Consider the following 20505-nt stretch of genomic DNA (forward strand, 5'->3'; position numbering starts at 1 on the left):
TTAAACCATGTCAAAATATTACATATATATCCTTGAAATACGCAAAGTTAATGCAACGAAGAAAGCTTCATTTATGAAATTAACGATGGTGAACGTGTATAATAAATAGTAGTCATGCACAAAAAAGCAACAAACATAGGGTTCCATATGAATATGTGTCCTATGGTCAAGGTCATTATCCTCTTCCAATGACCAATCATGTATGGAGATATTTTTATACATATGATCAATGTCAAGGGTCAATTGTAAATGCATTTTGTCATCAATAAACAAGAACAACGTACTACCTTCATACCAAAATGACTAACACGGTATAACATATGCCTCATCTACTATTCAAAGCCTGATTTCTTTTCTTCAATTTCTTGTGAAGTATTCATGGATAATGTGTGCATAAGGAAAACACATTTATAACGTAAGAAATTCCTTGATATATGCAACCATTACAATATTATTGAGGTTAGCATGAAGATTCACAGATTTTTTGTGCATAAGTAAAATCACGTATGTAACATACATTTCTTTGATAGGTGTGTCTATCACGAAATCTCCTTGAATCCAATAGACACAATACATGGTGAGGCAAGAAAACTTGATTACATCATGCCAATAAGTGTGACTAGTTGTTGGAGTGAAGAGGCAATGTGGTCTAAACCAACTTCATTAATCGTCTTGTTTGTATTTTCATGTGTGCATGTTTACAAGTTTCCATTGGTTTGTATTGGAAATTTGAAAGTTGTAAGGTTCATGGAATTTCTAAAATAGCCCTACAAGTAGAAGCCTAAAGCAAGGGCACTATGCATGAGCACTATATGACTATTTATGTTCCACAATCACATGCCAAAGAACAAATTTATTCATCTCTAGAAATAGATACATGTCGATTATAATATTAATTAAGGGTTTGATTAATTGTTAAAAGATTATGTGCATAGATAAGGTTAGCTCATGGATTCCCAATGAAGCATAGATAAAAAGACAAAATGTTCCTCAAAAGCATAGTTTTTTATTAATTAAATTGATCATGCAAGTAACTATTGTCGTCAACTAAATGTATTTTATTACTCTAAGATGGAATGCCACATGTCACTCATATAATTATGCCTTATGTCACTCAATGAGAGGTTACATACATCAAGATAAAACAAAAGAGGACATCTCAATACAATTCTTTGATTGTGTGATTACATGAGATGATGCATACTCATCAAACCATTATTATGATAATTATGCCAAAAATAGTGATTAAAATTCAAGGAATTGGAGAAAGCATATCTAGACATTTAGGTCATGATAGGAGAAGTCATGATTATGCATTAAAGTCTTGATAGAAGAAATAATATATAAACATTAAGTAATAAACTATTAAAGATCGTTCTTATTTGCATTGGTGCCCAAACATGTTGGTACAAAGGATTTGAGGTTCACATTTGAATCTCTTGAGTCATGGCCTGTTTTGAGTGTTTACCCTGGACTAGAACTTAGTCACGAACACATTGAACGTACTCCTTACTGGAATACAATCCAAAGGTGTGGTCAAAGGGATGGTAATAATCCACGTATTCAATCCATCAATTTGGATAACAATTAACAATCAATAACAAACACTAATACACGCATAAGATTAGGCATTCAAGTACACGAGACAACAAGCACACAAATCTTCCAAATATAATATATTACTTGCGCATTAGAAAACAATACAATCCAGATTCCTTATATAGGTATCCGGTTCTGAAACAAAACAGTGTTCATCTGAATCAATACATCTTTCCTGATCCGGCACCCATTAACATAATATCTCTTCGTATATACTAATATCCCGAATTATCCTAACTATATGGTTTCACATTCTTTTTGGACTCTTGTCTTCCAGATCTGATCATCCTCGAACTCTTCCAAGATTTTTCGTATTTCATCCATTTGAACTTGAGCCATAACTTGAAAGTCTTCAGATAGCTCCTCCTAGATTGTGATGATGCTTTCTTCATCTATCTTATAAAAATGATATTCGGTTTTTGTCCTGTTCTCCGCATCCGCATTGAATACTTGTAGTTTTGCTGCTTGCCCCGACCATTCCTTCCATATTGTAGTCGAACTTTCCTCAAGTTTTTCTTTCATCCATTTCCACTGGTTGTCTACAATTATCCGTATTCTTTTTATCCCCATCTCCGTTTTTTCTTCCATAGCCTACTTTTCCCGTTTTAGCTGCTTAATCTGTTGTGTCGTTGTTGTTGCTTGGACCTCATATGCCGCTAGTTGAGTTTGATACGTGGTCTATACCTTGTCAACACATCTTTGGATTGCTCAATCATCCGGTTCCGGTCTTCCAGCAGCTTCACCTTCTCCATGTGGGATGATAATGATGATGTGCAACAGATGATGATGAATAGGACCCGCAGTAAGATGTACAACAAACAATACATATATGAAACAAGAGAGACAGAAGATGAACACAACTTCAAAGCTTCAATGGAAGTTCTTATTCTCTCATTCTGCACCTCTTACACTCAGAGACACACTTTACAATGTTAGGTTAGAGCTTATATACTCAAGCCCTAGATAGAGGACGTGTCCACGCTATGGATACAAAGTGGAAGGAGTCGAGCTTTTATGGAAACAAACTCCCCCGTAAAAGGGCTACTCTTTCCTATGTATACAAATGATTTGGCGTTATCTCCCCCGTGAACCTAGATTACAAATCTAATCTATAGTTTGTACAAGTATACATACGAGACTGTTGGCATTTAGCCTAATCTACAAAGGTAAAGTTTGGCTCTAGCCTTATTCGGCTAGTTATCCGGATCGGCTTGTCTGAGTCGGTTGGATTGACTAGTCTGAGTCGGTTTGTTCTCCCGCTTCTTGCTCTCTCTTGCTCCTGCGCTCCTCGTTGGAACCTCGATTTGTCTCCCGATTCGTTCGCCCTTCGATTGTCTCCTCTCCAATTGGCATCCTTGCTCGATGCTGCATCTTCAGCCTCTTGGCGTTCTGATTCTGTAGACTTTACCCTTTCATCTCGTTTGATTGGGCCAGTCTTCGACTTATAGTCTGCTCCTCGTTCGGCTCTCTTCTGCTCAGTCGCTTGTGGTAGTCCCATCATTGTCCGTGGTGCTCCGAAGCATTGTTCTAGGAGTGGCTTCGTCAGGCAATCGACGATGTTCACCTCAATGTCGATCTTCCGGACTTGGAGCTTCTTCTCTATTATGAACTCCCGGATATGATGAAACCGCACCTCAATTTGTTTCTTCTTCGTGTGATATACTAGATTTTGAATGAGGTGCATTGCGATTTGAGAGTTGCAATGATGGTCGACGCTGGATGGTCGATTCAACTTGTAGTTGAAAAATCGACAGACAATTGGTGCAACCTAATTGCTTTCTTCGTTGCCTCCGATGTTGTTATATACGCGGCCTCTGTGGTAGACAGGGCCGTGTACTCTTGAAGTTTAGACTTCCATGATATGGTGCCTCCGCCATAGGTGAAGAGATAGTCTGATGTCGACTTTCGATTATCCGTATTTCTAGCATAGTTGGAGTCAGTATAACCTTCGACTTCGGTCCGCTTTGCCGATCCAAAAGTCAGATGTATGTCTTTGGTTCCTCTTAGATACCCGAAGATGTGCTTGATGGCCTCCCAATGCTTCCGTCCTGGGTTTGACATGTACCGGTTGACAACCCCTATGACATATGCAAGGTCGGGTTGGGTCGCCACCATAGCATACATGATACTTCCTATGGCTGATGCGTAGGGTATCTTTCCATTGAGCTCTCTCTCCTTATCCGTTGAAGGAGAGTCTCTGTCCGATAGTCGGATTGACGTCGAAAGCGGAGTCGATACTGGCTTCACATTCTCCAAATTGAAGCACCTCAACACCTTTCAAATGGAGTCAGATTGGAAATCCGAAGAGTCTTTGTCTTCCAATTACGCTCGATCCTCATGCCTAGTATGTGTCGGGCTTGTCCATGTTCCTTCAACGAACTTGTCATGAAGGCTTCTCTTTAGCTTTCCAATTTCGGCTTGATTGCTTCCTGCAATCAGCATGTCGTTGACATATAGGATCAGATAGATTCGGGACTCGTCGGCCAATTGCTGAGTGTACATACAGGGTTCAGAGTCGGACCGGTGGTAGTCAAGTTGTTGAATGTAGGAGTCAAACTTCTAGTACCACATCCTCAGGGATTGTTTTAAGCCGTAAAGCCTTTTCTTTAGTCGACATACGAGGTGACTTTCATCCCCCGTCGCCGTGAAGCCTGTCGGTTGAGACATATAGATGTCTTCTTCCAAGTCTCCATGTAGGAATGTTGTCTTGACGTCCAATTGCTCAAGCTTTAGGTCTTCAGTCGTCACGACCCCAAGGAGGAGCCAAAGGGTGGTCATCTTGACTATTGATGAGAATATCTTGTCATAGTCGACCACATGTTCTTGTCTGAATCCCTTTGTGATGAGCCGAGATTTGTATTTGGGTTTCTCCAAATCGGATACATATTTATGTCTGAAGACCCATTTGTAGGGCAACGACTTCCTTCCAACTGGTAGTTCAACCAGCTCCCATGTTTAATTCTGATGAATTGAGTTCATCTCGGATTTCATGGCTTGTAACCATGTCTTGGCGTCAGGTGTGGCAATTCCTTCCTCGTGGGAGCTTGGTTCATTTGCATCCGTGTAATTGACGTGGTTGAGGCCCGGTTGATAGAACTTTGTCAGCCTTCTGACTCGTTTGGATCTCCTGGGTGCCAAGTTGATTGGTACAGATCCTTTTATTGGCTCTGTTGGCTGATTGGTATTAGTTGAACCTTCCTCAGGAGTCCTTCTAGATAACTCGTCCCTGCAATCAGATTTCGGTGATGTCGAGTCACCCTTTTTTGTCCCAAAAAGATTTCTTTCATTAGTATTAAGAAAAGCGCCGGAGGGCTACAAAAATGTAAAATCAGAGAGTATTATATCCTTAGCGAAATCATCAGAGTGAAGTCATTGCCGAATAGTATCCACAAGGCTTGATTCAAGCAGTGTGGGAAAAGAAATGGTCATGGAAAGGACCAGGGGTGATGATATTTCCATAATGGTCCTTGAGAGGAGATTGTGAACAAAGGCAAATTCCTCCATAATTACAATATTTTTTTCAATTTCTTTAGAACAACCTCCGAAGAGCTTGGCATATTGTCATATTGCCCCCACACAACCGCCAATAACCTTCCCCATAATTTTGGCAATATATCCAAGAGGAGAGGAATTATGGAATCATATCATCATTTACAACGATATTTCCATAATGTCCATAATGTAACTGTAGATACAACTTTTCATACATGTGCTGCACACATTTGCTTGCGAGGTTGTTGAAAAGGGGAGACAATAATTAGATGTATGATGATGTCGAGTCATCCTCCCATTCTTCAGGATTGATTGACGGATTGGCCGGTGCCTTGGTCGGTTCAGTGCGACCTTTCGGTACCTTGGCCTGTTTGGGTGATTCGGTCATTTCGACTCTATCTCTTTCACCTATTGTCAATCTCTTAGTCGAATCTATTTTGACTAGTGGACCTCTTGCTAGTTCAGATTTGGTAGAGCAATCGTTGGCTTGGATTTCTTCAACTCTTTGTTGAATCGCTAGTTCGGCTTGGTGGGTCGGTCCTTCTACAACATCTATGTCGATTTCAAAGGAAACCTTTCTGTTGACTATGTTCAGTTGGTTCCACATAGAGAGAATTGAGTCTTCATTGAAGACTATGTCACTACTCCGTATCAGTTTCTGGTTCTTTGGGTCCCACAACCTGTAGCCGAATTCCTCATCAGTTCCATAACCGAGAAATATGCATTTTTTTGTATGGGGTGCCAACTTGGTCCTCTTCTCCCTGGGGATGAATGCATAGGCTTCACATCTGAATATACAAAGTCTGTCATAGGTCGGCTATTTGCCTTTACCATAGTGCTTGTGGCACTTCGAGTCCGATTGCTTTCGATGATGATAGATTTATCAAGTATACTGTTGTCTGCAGTGCCTCGGCCCAAAATTCTAGCTTTAGTTTGGAGTGCTGGAGCATTGTTGTCACCCTCTCTTGGATCATTTGGTTTATCCGTTCCACCACGCCATTCTGCATGGGTGTTGTTATGGGCATGACCATATAATATCCCGTGGTGAGAATGTACCGTAGTATTCTATACACGTGGATAAAGTGTGAGGGTTAAACGAGAGTGTAAAGAAGGGGAGGATTACTTTTAATCCTCGGGATTGATACAACCCATTAGGACAAGTGTGAACTTGCTTGTGGGCCTTAGGTCTGGCTATAAATATGAGGCCTAGCTACCCTCTTTTCATCATCTATTGACTATGTCGAGACTCTGTTCTTGTGGTGGGTCAACTCTTGTAGCGAGCTCGCCAACACTAGGTACGACTCGGCGCCATGACGGTGGTATGGGACGCCGATCGAGGCTCGAGTCCGTCTTGATCCCTTCGGCTCGGGGGTGGTTGGGTGGATCGACACCCTTCTTTCTCTCTCTCCTTTCTTATAATCTATCTATGTTATCCTTATCATATGCTTACATTAAATCATAGCTTTAATAGTTGGTATCAGAGCCATGTTTCTAATGTTTCGTTTGTTGATTGTTTTCTTTTGATGGATGGTGATGTGCGGTTAACTATGATTCATAAAGGCATTAACAAGCAAACTTTGGTAACTCTTTTTTTTTTTTTCTATTCTTTCTTCTCCCAATCTAATAATGTATAGTCAATATGTGTTTTCTTTCAATGATTCAATGATGTTGTAGTGGTAATTAATTGGTTGTATAAAATGTTTACATATGTGTATGAGGTCAATACCTCATTTGATATATATTTGATATGTTATTCGTGTTGTATGCGTACGAGGTTAATAGCTCAATTGCGTATTACGTTCACATACATATGTTACGTATGCGTTGTCGTGGAGAAAACCGTCACTAGGCGGAAACGGGGTATAACATGCGTAAACCGGCCCTTACACGTGGGCACAAGTTTTGTTGTATAGTATGTAGGTAGGTGCAAGTCGCATGAGGCAAAATCCTAGGTAGTATGCGCTCGGTAGGGAGGAAATCGAGGCGTATCCCTGTCCGAAAGGACAGGGAATAAAACATGATGTAACGAGTAGTAACGGCCTCCCTCCTTGGGTTATAAAAGAGAGGGAGAAGTGAGAGAAAGCTATCGTGTTTTTGGGAGCGAGGAGGAAGGGCTGTCGGATCGGGACCGAGCTCTCTCCTCCATCGTTTGACTTTCTCTGCAGGATTTCGGACTGTGTTGCCTCTACTTCGTGGACAACCCGTGTGCTTCCGACAGAGGCTCCACTGTGCAGTTGGGCTGAGTGTGTGCGTGAGCATCGTGTGTATGTGGGTGTGTCCGCCTGGGTTGGTTCTGTCGCCGGCTTGCCAGTTGTAATCGTTGTCGATTGTAATTAAGACTTTGTTCTCTGTCTCTTTCCTCTGTGTTTCTGCAAGCTGCTCTCTCTCTCTCTCCCCTCTTTCTCACGCCCCTTGGTTCAAGGCCCCCGCGGTCCCGCCTCTTTCCGAACACGAAGAGCGTAACAACATGACATATTTGGTGAACCCGATGTGAACAGGCGGCAAAGGAGTGAAGGATGAGGGGATCCAAGCTTGCTGAAGCTATGGCCGTAGCCGTCGACCGGCTAGTGAGTGCTCGCAAGGGAACGGGTGCCCTCGACAGGGCCATTGAGTCGATCGTCAACACCATAGGTCGATTCGGTGGGAAGAATGCCACAAGCTAACTTGGAGGCCTACCGGGCTGAGAAATGATCATGAGGGATATCTCGGTGGATAGGCGGTTGTCCGGATTCCCTCGGGTAGTGACGCCGAGCATCCACGCAGAGGTGCTCGAGGTGTTGGCCGGATGCCGGACTTGGGAGGAGTTTGAGCTGCAGCTCCTCAAGATGTATGGGTTCGATGACTCGCTTCGGCTGTCGAAGCGAGACTTCATGGCGTGGGTTGAGAGCCCAGGAAAGGGGAGAAACGCATCGGCGCTCCTCCAGGAGTTCGAGAAACGGTTCGCATGGCTGTCAACGCTGGACCGGACCGTGCTCGACACAAGCCGGGTACTACTGTTCGTCAAGGCGGTGGACGCCATGGACCGGGAGAAGGTGGGTCTCCTGTTGGAAACGGACGAAGGGCTCACGGTAGACTGGGCCATGGTAAGGAGGGTCTACGGTCGTTTCGACAAGCGGCGCGAGTGGAGCGATGAGGGCTCGTCGGCGGCAAGGCCGGTCTCGGCGAGGGAGCTCGAGGAGCCGGTCTCGGTACCGGCTAGGAAGGAAGAAACTCGGAGTTGGCTTGAGACGGGCTCAGCCCCGAGCGGAGTGGTCAAAGGTCCCTCCGGAGGCGCGGCTCTAGAAGAGCTGTCGCAGATGGTGCGAGATCTCCAAATCGCATAGGCCCGGAGGAACATCGGCGAACAGTCTCGTGACTGAAGGCCGTTGCCGGGGCAACGGTGCATGTGGTGCGATGCGGTCGGCCACATACGGAAAGAATGCGCGGATTTCGCAGAGGCACTCAGGACCAATGTGGTTTACCTCTGGAATGGGCGGGTGCAAGCGAGCGAGACCCGAAAAGCGCTAGAGTTGAATTCGGGGCGTGGCGGAATGAAGCGGTTGATGGAAGAGGCCGCGACTTGACATGCAGAGGCTGTTAACTACTCGGCGTCAGAGGGAATCTGGGTTGGGGATGATGAGGCCCGGAAAGCAAAGGACTCTGGATTCTGGCCGCTGGTGCTAGAGGGTCTCCCTAGAGTACGGTTGAAGAAGGAAGAGGTAGACCACGCGGAACAACGGATCTGGGAGGTCACCGGATGGGACGACCCGGTGGAAGAAAAGACTGGCTTCGTGGCAACCGCATGCCAGAACTACGAGGTTCTGGTAGAAGACAAGCGCGCGGGAAAGGCCGGAGGGGCAGGCCCCTTGTAGCGGTACGAGACCCGGTTCGGGCCGAAGCCGAATGAGACCGTCAACGCCGGCGCACCGGAGAAGAAGAAGCAGGCCGGTTTCCGGCTGAGCACCGAAATCGAACGAACGACGGACCTGCGGAAGGTCCTGGAAGAGAGAATTCTCGACAGCAAGGTTGAGTTGTCGTTACGGGAGGTGCTGAGAATCGCCAAGAAGGAGTTCCACGACTCCATCGTGGACTTGGTTAAGCGGAAGAGGCTCTCGACGGAACCGGAACCTGAGAGGTCGGTGGAAGTGCGGACGACGCACTTAGAAGACACGGCCCTAGAGGATGAGTTGGCGGAAAGCCACTACGCGAAGCCACATTGGGCAAGGGCCACTACGGAAACCCCTGTTCGGATCAGCGACATCCAGGAGCTGGTGGTGGCATTGGTAGACCACGGTTCGGAGATCAACCTGATGTCCATGGACTTCTATAAAAAGGGGAAATGGCCGATCAACACCAAGCACGGGTGGAAGATACGCACGACGACGCGTGCTATAGAGGAGCTGCATGGTGCGTGCCCAAATGTACGTGTGAAGATCGGCGACGTCGAGATAGATCAACATTTCTTCGTGTAGGAGACTTCCTCGCACCCGGTAATTCTTGGCGAACCGTACATTACGGCAATGCACATGGAGACGAAAGTAATGGACAACGGTTCGGCGTATGTGCGCGTCAAGAGCCAAGACGGTCGACATTCCGTCCAATTCATGACAGTGCGACCCAACCACGAGCGAAACCGCGAGACCCTTGGCGGCGACAACAGAGGGGATTTTTAGAGAGGGCTATCAAGGTGTGGGGCCGCGATAGTCCGAACACCCTGGAAAAACCCCACAGATGTACTATAGGCAAAAACACATGTACCATGGGTAGAAAATTTTGGTTCTCTGATAGCGGTGGTTGTACGATAGCCGGCGTAGTTGGCCGGGAAAAGAAGCGGGCGGAGGAGTGGCTTCGGGCATGCGGAGTCCTCGGACCTGAAGAGGAAATCAACAGAGCTGTGGAGGCGGTCTCTTTCGATGACACCTTGGGGAAGTTACGAGAGGTGTTCTGAGAAGGCCTTAATGAGGACCGGACGATTCCGGTATGTTCGGAAAAGATGTACGAAGTCATCGCCGACTTCGGTAGTGGACTCGAGTCGGATCAGACGGCCTGATTGGATACGAAGTACAAAACTGTGGACCAGAAGGTGAGGCCAGTCACGACACCCTTGCCGGAGGGCAGCGAGTTATGGATAAAGGGGGTTGCGTCGGACCCAAGTTTACGAGATCCAGCCAACATAGGACACACGTTCACCGACGTAACGCTATGGGAGCTCAAGATCGGTGGGGGTGGCTTTCTACTGCCGGTGGAAGAGGAACGGTTTCGAAGAATGCTCGGGAGGCACGGGAAGGCTTTCGCATTCTCATCGGAGGAGATTGGGTGCGTAGACCCGAAGGTTGTGGAACCAATGGTGATCTTCACGGTACCGCATGTGCCGTGGAGTCTCAAACCGATTCCGGTACCCAGAGCTCACATCTCGAAGCTGATGGAGCTACTGAAACAGAAGGTGGAGATGGGCATCCTCGAACCGTCGAGTGCCCCATATTCGAATCGGTGGTTTACCGTGCCGAAGAAGAACGGCACACTGCGATTCATACAGGACCTACAACCGGTCAACAAGGTGACCATTGGAAACGCAGGTATCGGATCGACCATCGATGAGTTTGCGGAGGCTTTCGCAGGGCGATCGATCTACTCGGTCGGGGACCTGTACTCAGGCTACGATCAGTTCTAGCTAGCCGTAGAGAGCAGGGATGTCACGACGATGCAGACTCCTCTCGGCCTAGTTTGGTTGTGTACCCTACCGCAAGGAGGAACGAACTCGGTGGCACACATGGTGAATGTGATGAACAAGGTGTTGAGGGACTGCATCCCGGACATCACCATGCCATTTCTGGACAACATCCTGATCAATGGATGTCCGGTGGAGGACAGGGATGAGTCGGCCGGGCCCAACGGTTGCCGGAGGTTCGTGACGGATCACATTCGTGACTGCGAGAAGGTGCTACAAAGACTCGAGAGCGCGCGGCTCACCTTCTCCGGAGAAAAATCAGCATTCAGACAGCCGGAGATCTTGGTAGTCGGACACCTGTGCGGGCCCTATGGCCGGAAACCGTCCCCGGCAAAGGTAGAAGCCATCTCCGTGATGAAGGACGATTGCAGGTCAGTTACGGAGGTCCGCAGATTCTTTGGTGCGTGCGCGTTCTACCACATCTGGATTCCACACTACGCACATGTCGCGGAACCGCTCTACGGGCTATTGAAGGAAGGGCGTAGGTTCGAGTGGAGGACGGAGCACACGGAGTTGGTCCGGAGGCTGAAGGAGGCGCTTGCTGCGGCACTGGCTCTCCGGAAAGTGGTTTATGGCAAGGAAGTCCCCATCTACATGACGGTGAACACGAGCCCGACCGGGATCGGGTGGGTGATCAGTCAGGAGGACAAGGACGGCGTACGGTTCCCGATCCGATTCGGGGCGAAGGTATTGAGCGAGCGGCAACGAGGATACGCCCAAGTTAAGCACGAGCTGTGGGGTATCGTTTTGGCAGTCAAGGCCGACAAGGACTATTTGATCGGGACGGAAGTGATCATCGAGACAGACTGCCTACCGATTCTAGGTATGGTCTCCGGATGCGCGACTCCAGACCTGGCGATGCTCAGGTGGATCGTGTACATCAAGTCCCTGAACCCGGAGATACGACACATCTCCGAGAAAGATAATGCCATGGACGATATACTTTCAAGGGCGCGGTTCAGTGACAAGGACGACATGGTTTCGGATAACGAGGAAGTCGGCGAGGATTTCTTCGGGTCAGCCAACGTAACAACAAGAAAGGGGAGCACTCCGGCGCTTAACGAATTCTACGAGAGCAAGTACGACGGGGAGTGGCTCCAGATCGGCGGGTTCCTGAAGGCAATGCAACCGGACGCAACATGGATGAAGGAAGAGGCCAACCGAGTTCAGAAGAAAGTGTACCGATTCTTTCTACGGGACGAAGGATAAGTGTGGGCCGGTCTTCTCCGGTAAGAGCTTAGTTTTGGCGTATACCGGTGGATGCGCGGTTAGGTGGGGGCGGATGTCGTGGAGAAAACCGTCCCTAGGCGGAAACAGGGTATAACGTGCGTAAACTGGCCCTTACACGTGGGCACAAGTTTTGTTGTATAGTACGTAGGTAGGTACAAGTCGCCTAAGGCGAAATCCTAGGTAGTACGCGCTCGGTAGGGAGGAAATCGAGGAGTATCGGGCTATCCGAAAGGACAGGGAATAAAACATGATGTAACGAGTGGTAACGGCCTCCCTCCTTGGGTTATAAAAGAGAGGGAGAAGTGAGAGAAAGCTATCGCGTTTTTGGGAGCAAGGAGGAAGGGATGTCAGACCGGGACCGAGCTCTCTCCTCCATCGTTCGACTTTCTGTGCAAGATTTCGGACTGTGTTGCCTCTGCTTCGTGGATAGCCCGTGTGCTTCCGGTAGAGGCGCCACTGTGCAATTGGGCTGAGTGCGTGCGTGAGCATCGTGTGTATGTGGGTGTGTCCGCCTGGGTTGGGTCTGTCGCCGGCTTGCTGGTTGTAATCGTTGTCGATTGTAATTAAGACTTTGTTCTCTGTCTCTTTCCTCCTCTGTGTTTCTGCAAGCTGCTCTCTCTCTCTCTCTCTCCCCTCTTTCTCACGCCCCTTGGTTCAAGGCCCCCGCGGTCCTGCCTCTTTCCGAACGCGAAGAGCGTAACAACACGATTGCGTATGAGGTCAATACGTCGATTTCTATGTAAATGATATGCGATTGGTGTCATATGCATAAGAGGTCGACAATACCTCAATTGCGTATTACGATCACCCTTATTTTTGGATGTTTCGTGTGCGTAGAGGCTATATGCCTTGAATACATCATTCGTTGGCTATGTTATGTTACGATTTTTTTTTAATAGACGCATGTGTGGTCATGTGTATACGTATTTGATCGTATACATGTGATAAACATACATATGTGTATATTAGTTATGTTAGGATCTCGGTCCCTTCGGATGGGATACGAAGGCCCGACATCGGAAGACCCGGTGAGAATCGGATATGGAGTACCCGGCAACGGAAGACCCGGTGAGAACCGGATGTGGAGTACCCGGCATCTAAAGACCCGGTGAGAACCGGATGACGAGTACCCGGCAAGGAAGACCTGGTGAGAACTAGATGTTGCAGGCCCGGTGAGAACCTCTCACCGGATGAAGGGACATATATGTAGATATGTTTCTGAGAGCCCATTGGGGCTATATCTGTTACCAACATACAAGAGTTTCTTAAAGAATAGTAATATGTCATGACATTCAAATTGTTGATAGTCTGTACCTGGTTGTTGCGACTGTGAACAAGATGCTTGAGAGGGATCAATTTGTGCTCGAATGGCTTGAAAATATTGCTTGCACCCCTCTATATGCACTCGAATGCCACTAGGCCCTAGGATAATTTTCATATTTATAATTGTTTGTGTAATGTGTGTGGAACTATACTATTTCACAATTTCTCCCATTGGACACACAACATCACGACAACGGCAATAACTTCTACAAACTGAACGCGGAAAGCGTTGTGACTTTATGGGAGGAGTTATCAGATGACTTCCTATTTTTGGCCGGAGCACAACTGGTGGCGGTGGGCCGGCTGGTGGAACAACTGGATGACGACCAACTGGATACCAACTCCAATTCGAGCGATACGAACGAGAGCGGAGACAGCAAATGGAGACTAGAAGAACGGCATCAATTAACATTAGTGACGAAGAGAAATATCCGGAGCAAACGCCAAATGCAGTCAGAACCGGAGGAAGCCAGCCAAAAGTAGCTCAAGAGGAGCAGCCGAAGGAAGCCGACCCGAAAGAGCCAGTGCAAGCCGGTGTCAGGAGCAGGAGGAGCCCAGGTCAGATGAGCCGGAGACGGAAGCCCTGAAGGGACAGGAGCCGGAAGGGACTGAAGCCGGAAAGGAGGAGTAGACCGGATAGTAACAACAACAACAACCACCACAACAAACGGAGCAACTACCCGAAGAACCTCTAGAACCCTTGGACCAAAGCATTCTGGACATTTTGACAAACGATTGATAAAGGGCTAACCGTGTGTTGGACGGCAAGGACAATGGGCCGATTAGAGTCTAGAATGAGAAAGGGGCATTTAATTAGGAATAGGGAGTTCAAATTAATAAGGATTTAATTATGTGATTTTGAGAAGCAGAGTATTATGTGATTTTGAGAAGCGGACGGACGGACCTAGAATCGGTATGTTGATTCGGATCTGGACCAGATCGTTGACGGTTGGCGGTTGGCACCGGTTTGTAACTCAGTCAGAGAACTATAAAAGGACCCGACAAGAATGTAATCAAGGACGGATAATTAATAGAAGTGTTGCTATTTTACGTAGTGTTTAGTATCTATTTGGTTACCGTCCTGTGCTTAATCTAATTGTAAAAATCAAGAGATGGATTCTTGTGAAGCGGAAGAGATATAAGTTATGTGTGTGTATGAGAGAGAGAGAGAGAGAGAGAAAGACAAGGAATAAGACACAGAGAATATGCAAGGTAAGAGTATATTAACAAAGGAGAAAGACTCAACATTTTACAAGGTGGGAGGAGGGTGCTTTATATAGTCACCCTCTCTCTCTACATTAACTACAAGACTCATGGAGCATGGGGAATGTGAAAGCTCATAAGTTATGTGTCATAGAATATGATTCTATGACTCATACTAAATGCTAGAATACAAAGTGGTGACATAATGGTGACTCTTGACCGTTGGAGTGTCTATTCACTCTCAAGGTGAGTTCACATGCTAGACCAAGTTGAGCTTGATTCTCAACACACCCCCTCAAGCTCAAGTCGGGTCAGTTTCAGACGGTATCCGAAATCCGCTTCGACTCGCATTCCGGAGTCCGCGTCAACTCGTGTCGACTAGCATTTATGCGGAGTTACAGAATACATGCTCCAGCTTGCATTGTGTGTAGTTGCAAAGTCTGTGCTTCGGCTTGCGTCTTTCTTCGCGGATTTGCGTGGTAGATCAGCTCTTCACGGCTTCGTTGCGTGGATTCTGTAATCCACGCGTTATTGCGTAGTGTGCGTGGAATCCACGCGTTATTGTGTAATGTCTTCAGTACTCCCCCTCAAGCTTGGCAGGTCAGGGATCGTCAATCCGAGATCGGTCATGAATTGCCATAGCTTGTCGGCTCCTAAGGCTTTAGTGAAGATGTCAGCCGTTTGAAGATTGGTGCTAATGTGTTGTAGTTCGACATCGCCAGCTAGAACGCGCTCTCGGATGAAGTGATAGTGCACTTCTATGTGCTTTGTCCGTGCGTGGAACATCGGGTTCCGAGCCAGATAGATACTGCTCATGTTGTCGCAGTAAAGGGGAGTCGGATCCTTGATGGGAACGCCCAGATCCTTCAAAATCCTCTTGAGCCATACGACTTCACATGCAGCTACGACTGCACCCCTGTATTCCGCCTCCGTACTCGAAAGAGCGACAATAGGCTGCTTCTTGCTACTCCAGGATATTGCTCCGCTGCCGAGGGAGAAAACAAATCTGGAGGTTGATCTTCTATCAACTTTGTAGTTGGTCCAATCGGCGTTTGTGTACCCCTCGAGTCGTATTGGCATCACGGTCTTGTAGAGGATGCCGCAATCCATTGTACCGCTCACATATCGTAGAATTCACTTAGCGCAATCCAGGTGAGTATCACGCGGTGTTTGCATGAATTGGCTAAGGAGACCGACCGGATAACTGAGATCGGGTCGAGTGATCGTGAGGTAGATGAGACTCCCGATGTGTTTTCGATACTGAGTCAACTCACACGCTTTGGTGCCGGAGTTCGCATCTATTTTGAGATTGCGATCGAGCGGGGTTGCCGCGGATTTGCACTTAGCCATTCCAAACTTGTATAACAAGTTGAGGATGTAGTGCCGTTGAGAGATCATGATTTTGGCCGGAGTCCAAATTACCTCGATGCCGAGGAAGTAGTGGAGCTCCTTCATGTCCGTCATCTCGAACTTGTCGGAAAGGAGGGATTTGACCTTATTGATTTCGACGAGGTGCTCACCTCCAATGACTAGGTCATCCACATATAAGATGATGATGATCAGACTTGCGGAATCGCTTTGTATATAGAGGGAGTTGTCCGATTTTGACATATGGAAGTTGATTTCAGGAAGATATTGCGTTATCTTCGAATGCCAAGCACGCAGTGCTTGCTTGAGGCCATAGAGGAGCTTCTTGAGTCGGCATACAATTTTCGGATGGGTGCTTGAGTTGAAGCCGGATGGTTGTATCATGTACACCTCCTCTTCTAATTCGCCTTGTAGAAAGGCGTTCTTGATGTCCATTTGATGGAGGTGCCACCCTTTTGCCATGGCAAGCACAATTATGGTCCGCACCGTCGTCATCTTTGCCACTGGGGCAAAGGTCTCCTCGTAGTCAACTCGGTGAGTTTGGGCGTAACCTTTCGCTACGAGGTGCACTTTGTAGCGGTTGACGGAACCGTCGGCGTTATACTTCACTTTGTAAATCCATCTGCATCCGATCGCCTTTTTGTCTGGTGAGGTGGGAATGAGATCCCACGTCTCGTTCTTGCGTAGTGCCTGCATCTTCTCGTTCATTGCGTCGATCCATCGCGGATCCTTGGCTGCTTCGGAAAATGTTTCTGGCTCCCATACTGTTGCTACCTTCATCATAAAGGCGTAATGGTACGCCATATAATCGTTGCAGCTGAATCGGCTTACGGGGTTCCTTTCACGGGTGGATTGGCGGAGCTTTTCATTTGCAGAGATGAGGGCTTTCTTAGCTCCGATTGGTGCATCGAAGCTGCCGAACTCACTATCGAGTGAGTGAGTCGATTTATCGTTGTCGAAGCGATCGTCTTCGTATTCCGACATTTTCGCCTTGCCTTTGTCCATCTTCGGGCTAGGCTGTGATGTGCTTTGATCGCTCAAAGGCTCTTGTGGTCCGCTCAGTCGGGTCGTGATCGGACTTTCTTCGAACATGCGCGTAAGGCGATCTTCATCCTCTATCACTTGTTGGGCGGATTCCGGGTCGAGTGGAGTCGGAGTCGGCGTTGTCTCTGGTGCGTACCAGGATGCGGACTCGTCAAAAATGACGTCTCGACTTACTCAAGATTTTCGAGTTGAGGGGTTGTAGCACTTGTATCCCTTTTGCTCTAGTGAGTATCCTACGAGGATACATTTCTCCAACTTTGGATCAAGCTTTTGACACTTCTCATCGGGGATGTGCACGTATGCTATCGCGCCGAATATCCGGATGTGAGATAAGTCCAGCTTCTTTCCGAAGTATTTTTCATGCGGAGTGACCTCGTGTACGCCGGATATTGTGCACTGGTTCATTAGGTAGACGGCCATATTTGCAGCTTCGGCCCAATATGACTTGGGCATATGCTTCTCGTTCATCATGGCCCGCACTACTTCGAGGATGTGCCGATTTTTGCGCTCGGCTACTCCGTTTTGTTGCGGAGTGTGTCGGCAAGTGAATTCTCGTCGAATTCCTTCCTTTCGGAGATACGCCGTGAAATCGTCTGAGAAGTACTCCTTGTTGCCATCAGATTGAAGACATCGTACATGTTGGCTCGTGGCTTTCTCGACTTCATTCTTGAATTTTTGGAAGTGTCCGAACACTTCGCTCTTTTGCCGCATCGGGTAGATCCAAGTGTGCCTAGATAAGCCGTCGATGAAGAGCACGTAATATCGGCATCCGCTGAATGTAGCCGTCTGCGCCGGTCCCCATACGTCGGAATGGACTACGTCGAGTAGACCTTTGTTCACGTTCCGCTGTTTCGGGAATGGGTGTTGGTGTTGCTTGCCGAATTGGCATGCTTCACATACACCTTCAATCTCCTTCTCTTTGAATGTTGGGAGTCCGATGACGACTCCTTTCGATTTCATTGCTTTGAGCTTTTGGAGATTTATATGGCCAATCCACTTGTGCCATAACTCTATGTCGGAGTTGGCTTTCATGCCCTTTGCGAACATGGCCGATTTTATCTCGTGTGAGTCGAGAATGAACATTCGGCCCTCTCTTCGTCCGCGTGCGATGAGTCGGCCCTCTTTTTCGATGAAGCAACCGCCTTGATTAAATCGAACTTGCATCCCTTGCTCTACAATTTGGCCGACGGAGACCAAATTCTTCGTAATGGTCGGTATATGCAAGACATTTTTAATGTAATTTTCCTTATCTTCTTTTCTGAACGGAACATTGCCGATGTGCCGAATAGGGTGCGTAGTGTCGTCTCCGGTTTCGACATAGCCGGGCCGGTCCAGCTCTCAAAGTTCTCGGAACCATTCTTGATGCGATGTCATATGGTTCGAGGCACCGGAATCGACGAACCATACGTCTTCCAGACCGGAGGCACTAGTTGAGGTAGAGGCCGACATAGAGTTTGCTCTATGTTTCATCATGAACATTCCGCCACGGTCGGAGTTGTGTGCATACATTCTGCCACGATCTTCGTAGTCGGAGTTGTGCCCGTACATTCTGCCACGGTTGGAGTTGTGTGCATACATTCCGCCACGATCTTCGTAGTCGGAGTTGTGCGCGTAGTTCGTGAGTTGTCGGCTTGTGGAAGCCGTTTCACACATCTTCTTTCGGCACTCTTCTTTGTGGTGGCCGAGCTTTCCACAATATCTGCATTCGGTTGCGTTTTGACGGATCGGGCCGGAGTGGAAGCTCCCCCTTCTTGTGAAGGTTCCTTGTTGGCTTCCATTTTGCGGCCGAAATTGGGAGTTGTTGTCGCAGGTCGAACCTTGTCCGCCTTGTCCTTGGCCGAATCGGCCTCTCGCTCGTCCGTGTCCTCTTCCTCCGTTCGAGTGCGTGTAGAGCATGTGGCCTTCTAACTCATTCCTCATTGTACGCACGTGGTTTTCTTCGACCAATAGCATTGATTGGAGCTCGAAGAAGGAGGGAGATTTCTCCCTTGCTAGGCCGTGGTTCGAGGCCGTCGAGGCATATTTGCACCATCTCATCATCATCGATACTTACGCTTATTGAGTAGAGTGAGTCACAAAGTTCCTTGATCTTCAAGGTGTATGTCGTGATGGACATGTCCCTTTGTTGAATGTTGTTCAACTCTTGGCGGAGTTGAAGCTTCCTCACGGTCGTGTTGGCAGCGAAAATCTTTCGTAGATTTTCCCACGCTTCCTTCGGCGTCTTGGCTTCTCGAATGTAACCGAGCATGTGGTCGTGAACACATGTCGCCAAACAATACATCACGTTGTCGTGCCTTTCGGCTCCGTATCGTTGCGTGAGGCGGGTGGGAACCGCCGAGGTTTTGGACTAGGAGGAAGAGGAATACAACTTAAGGCTAGTTATGAATAGTGGAAAGAGAAGTAAGATAGCAATCTCGTGAATCCCACGAGTTTAGTGTATTTAAAACAATATTTAGATTATAAGAGTAATTTAGATGGCAAAATTTGTGAATCCCACGAATATATTAGATTGATCAATCCTTGTATATTAATCAACAACCTTATACATATTTCTCTCCTCCTTATATAAAGATGGAAGAGGCTAAGCATGGCTTCATGCTTTTTCACCAAAAGTGTCCATGCACACTAAATGTGCATGTGATGCTTTGTCATTTCCTAAGTATAGGGCTCATGCACGCTAGATGTGCATGAGTCACTTTTAATGTCACGTGTAAATAAAATATTCACACCCTAAGGAATACATGATTTTTACCTTTTTATAAAGGTATGTGTAAATAAAGGTCTTATACGTATTAAATCTATATGTATAACACTAAAGATAAGTTATTATAATGGTAAGGTTGAAGTTTATCTACGTGGAGGTGTAGGGTTCAAATCTTGCCCTATGCATGTGATAAATATTTTGATATATTATTTATTTATTTATATGTATCTAAAATCGGATATATTATTTTATGGTTTTCATGTAGTGTGTGGAATACACTACGACAACGTGGCTTGCGGCTTGCTCCCATGTCGCGTATCCGGGAGCCGTGTCGATGGGTCGGTCTTCATGCGCTCCTTTGATGTAGCTCCAATAGCCTTGTCCGACAAGGTATTGGTGCATCTTGTACTCCCAAGATGCGAAGTTGTTTCAATCCAACTTCTCAGTAGGGAGAGTGCTCCCCATTTGAGTATTCATTATGTCAATTTTTCTTCTTCTTCTTCTCTCTTCGAATGCGAGCTATGTAGCGAAGCTACGATAGTGATGAGTTGGTTCTTGGTCGTCATCGTGGAGCACAACACACGATGACGATGAGGCAAATGGGCTAGATCGAACTACCAAATTGCTCTGATACCATGTGAAGAATCAAGATATGGATTCTTGTGAAGCGGAAGAGATATAAGTTATGTGTGTGTATGAGAGAGAGAGAGAGTGAGAGAGAGAGACAAGGAATAAGACACAGAGAATACGCAAGGTAAGAGTATATTAACAAAGGAGAAAGACTCAACATTTTACAAGGTGGGAGGAGGGTGCTTTATATAGTCATCCTCTCTCT

Source organism: Azolla caroliniana, unplaced genomic scaffold, assembly GCF_043228905.1.
Source record: "Azolla caroliniana isolate FFs.n. ecotype wild unplaced genomic scaffold, voAzoCaro1.0.p SCAF_14, whole genome shotgun sequence".
NCBI classification, from domain to species: Eukaryota; Viridiplantae; Streptophyta; class Polypodiopsida; order Salviniales; family Salviniaceae; genus Azolla; species Azolla caroliniana.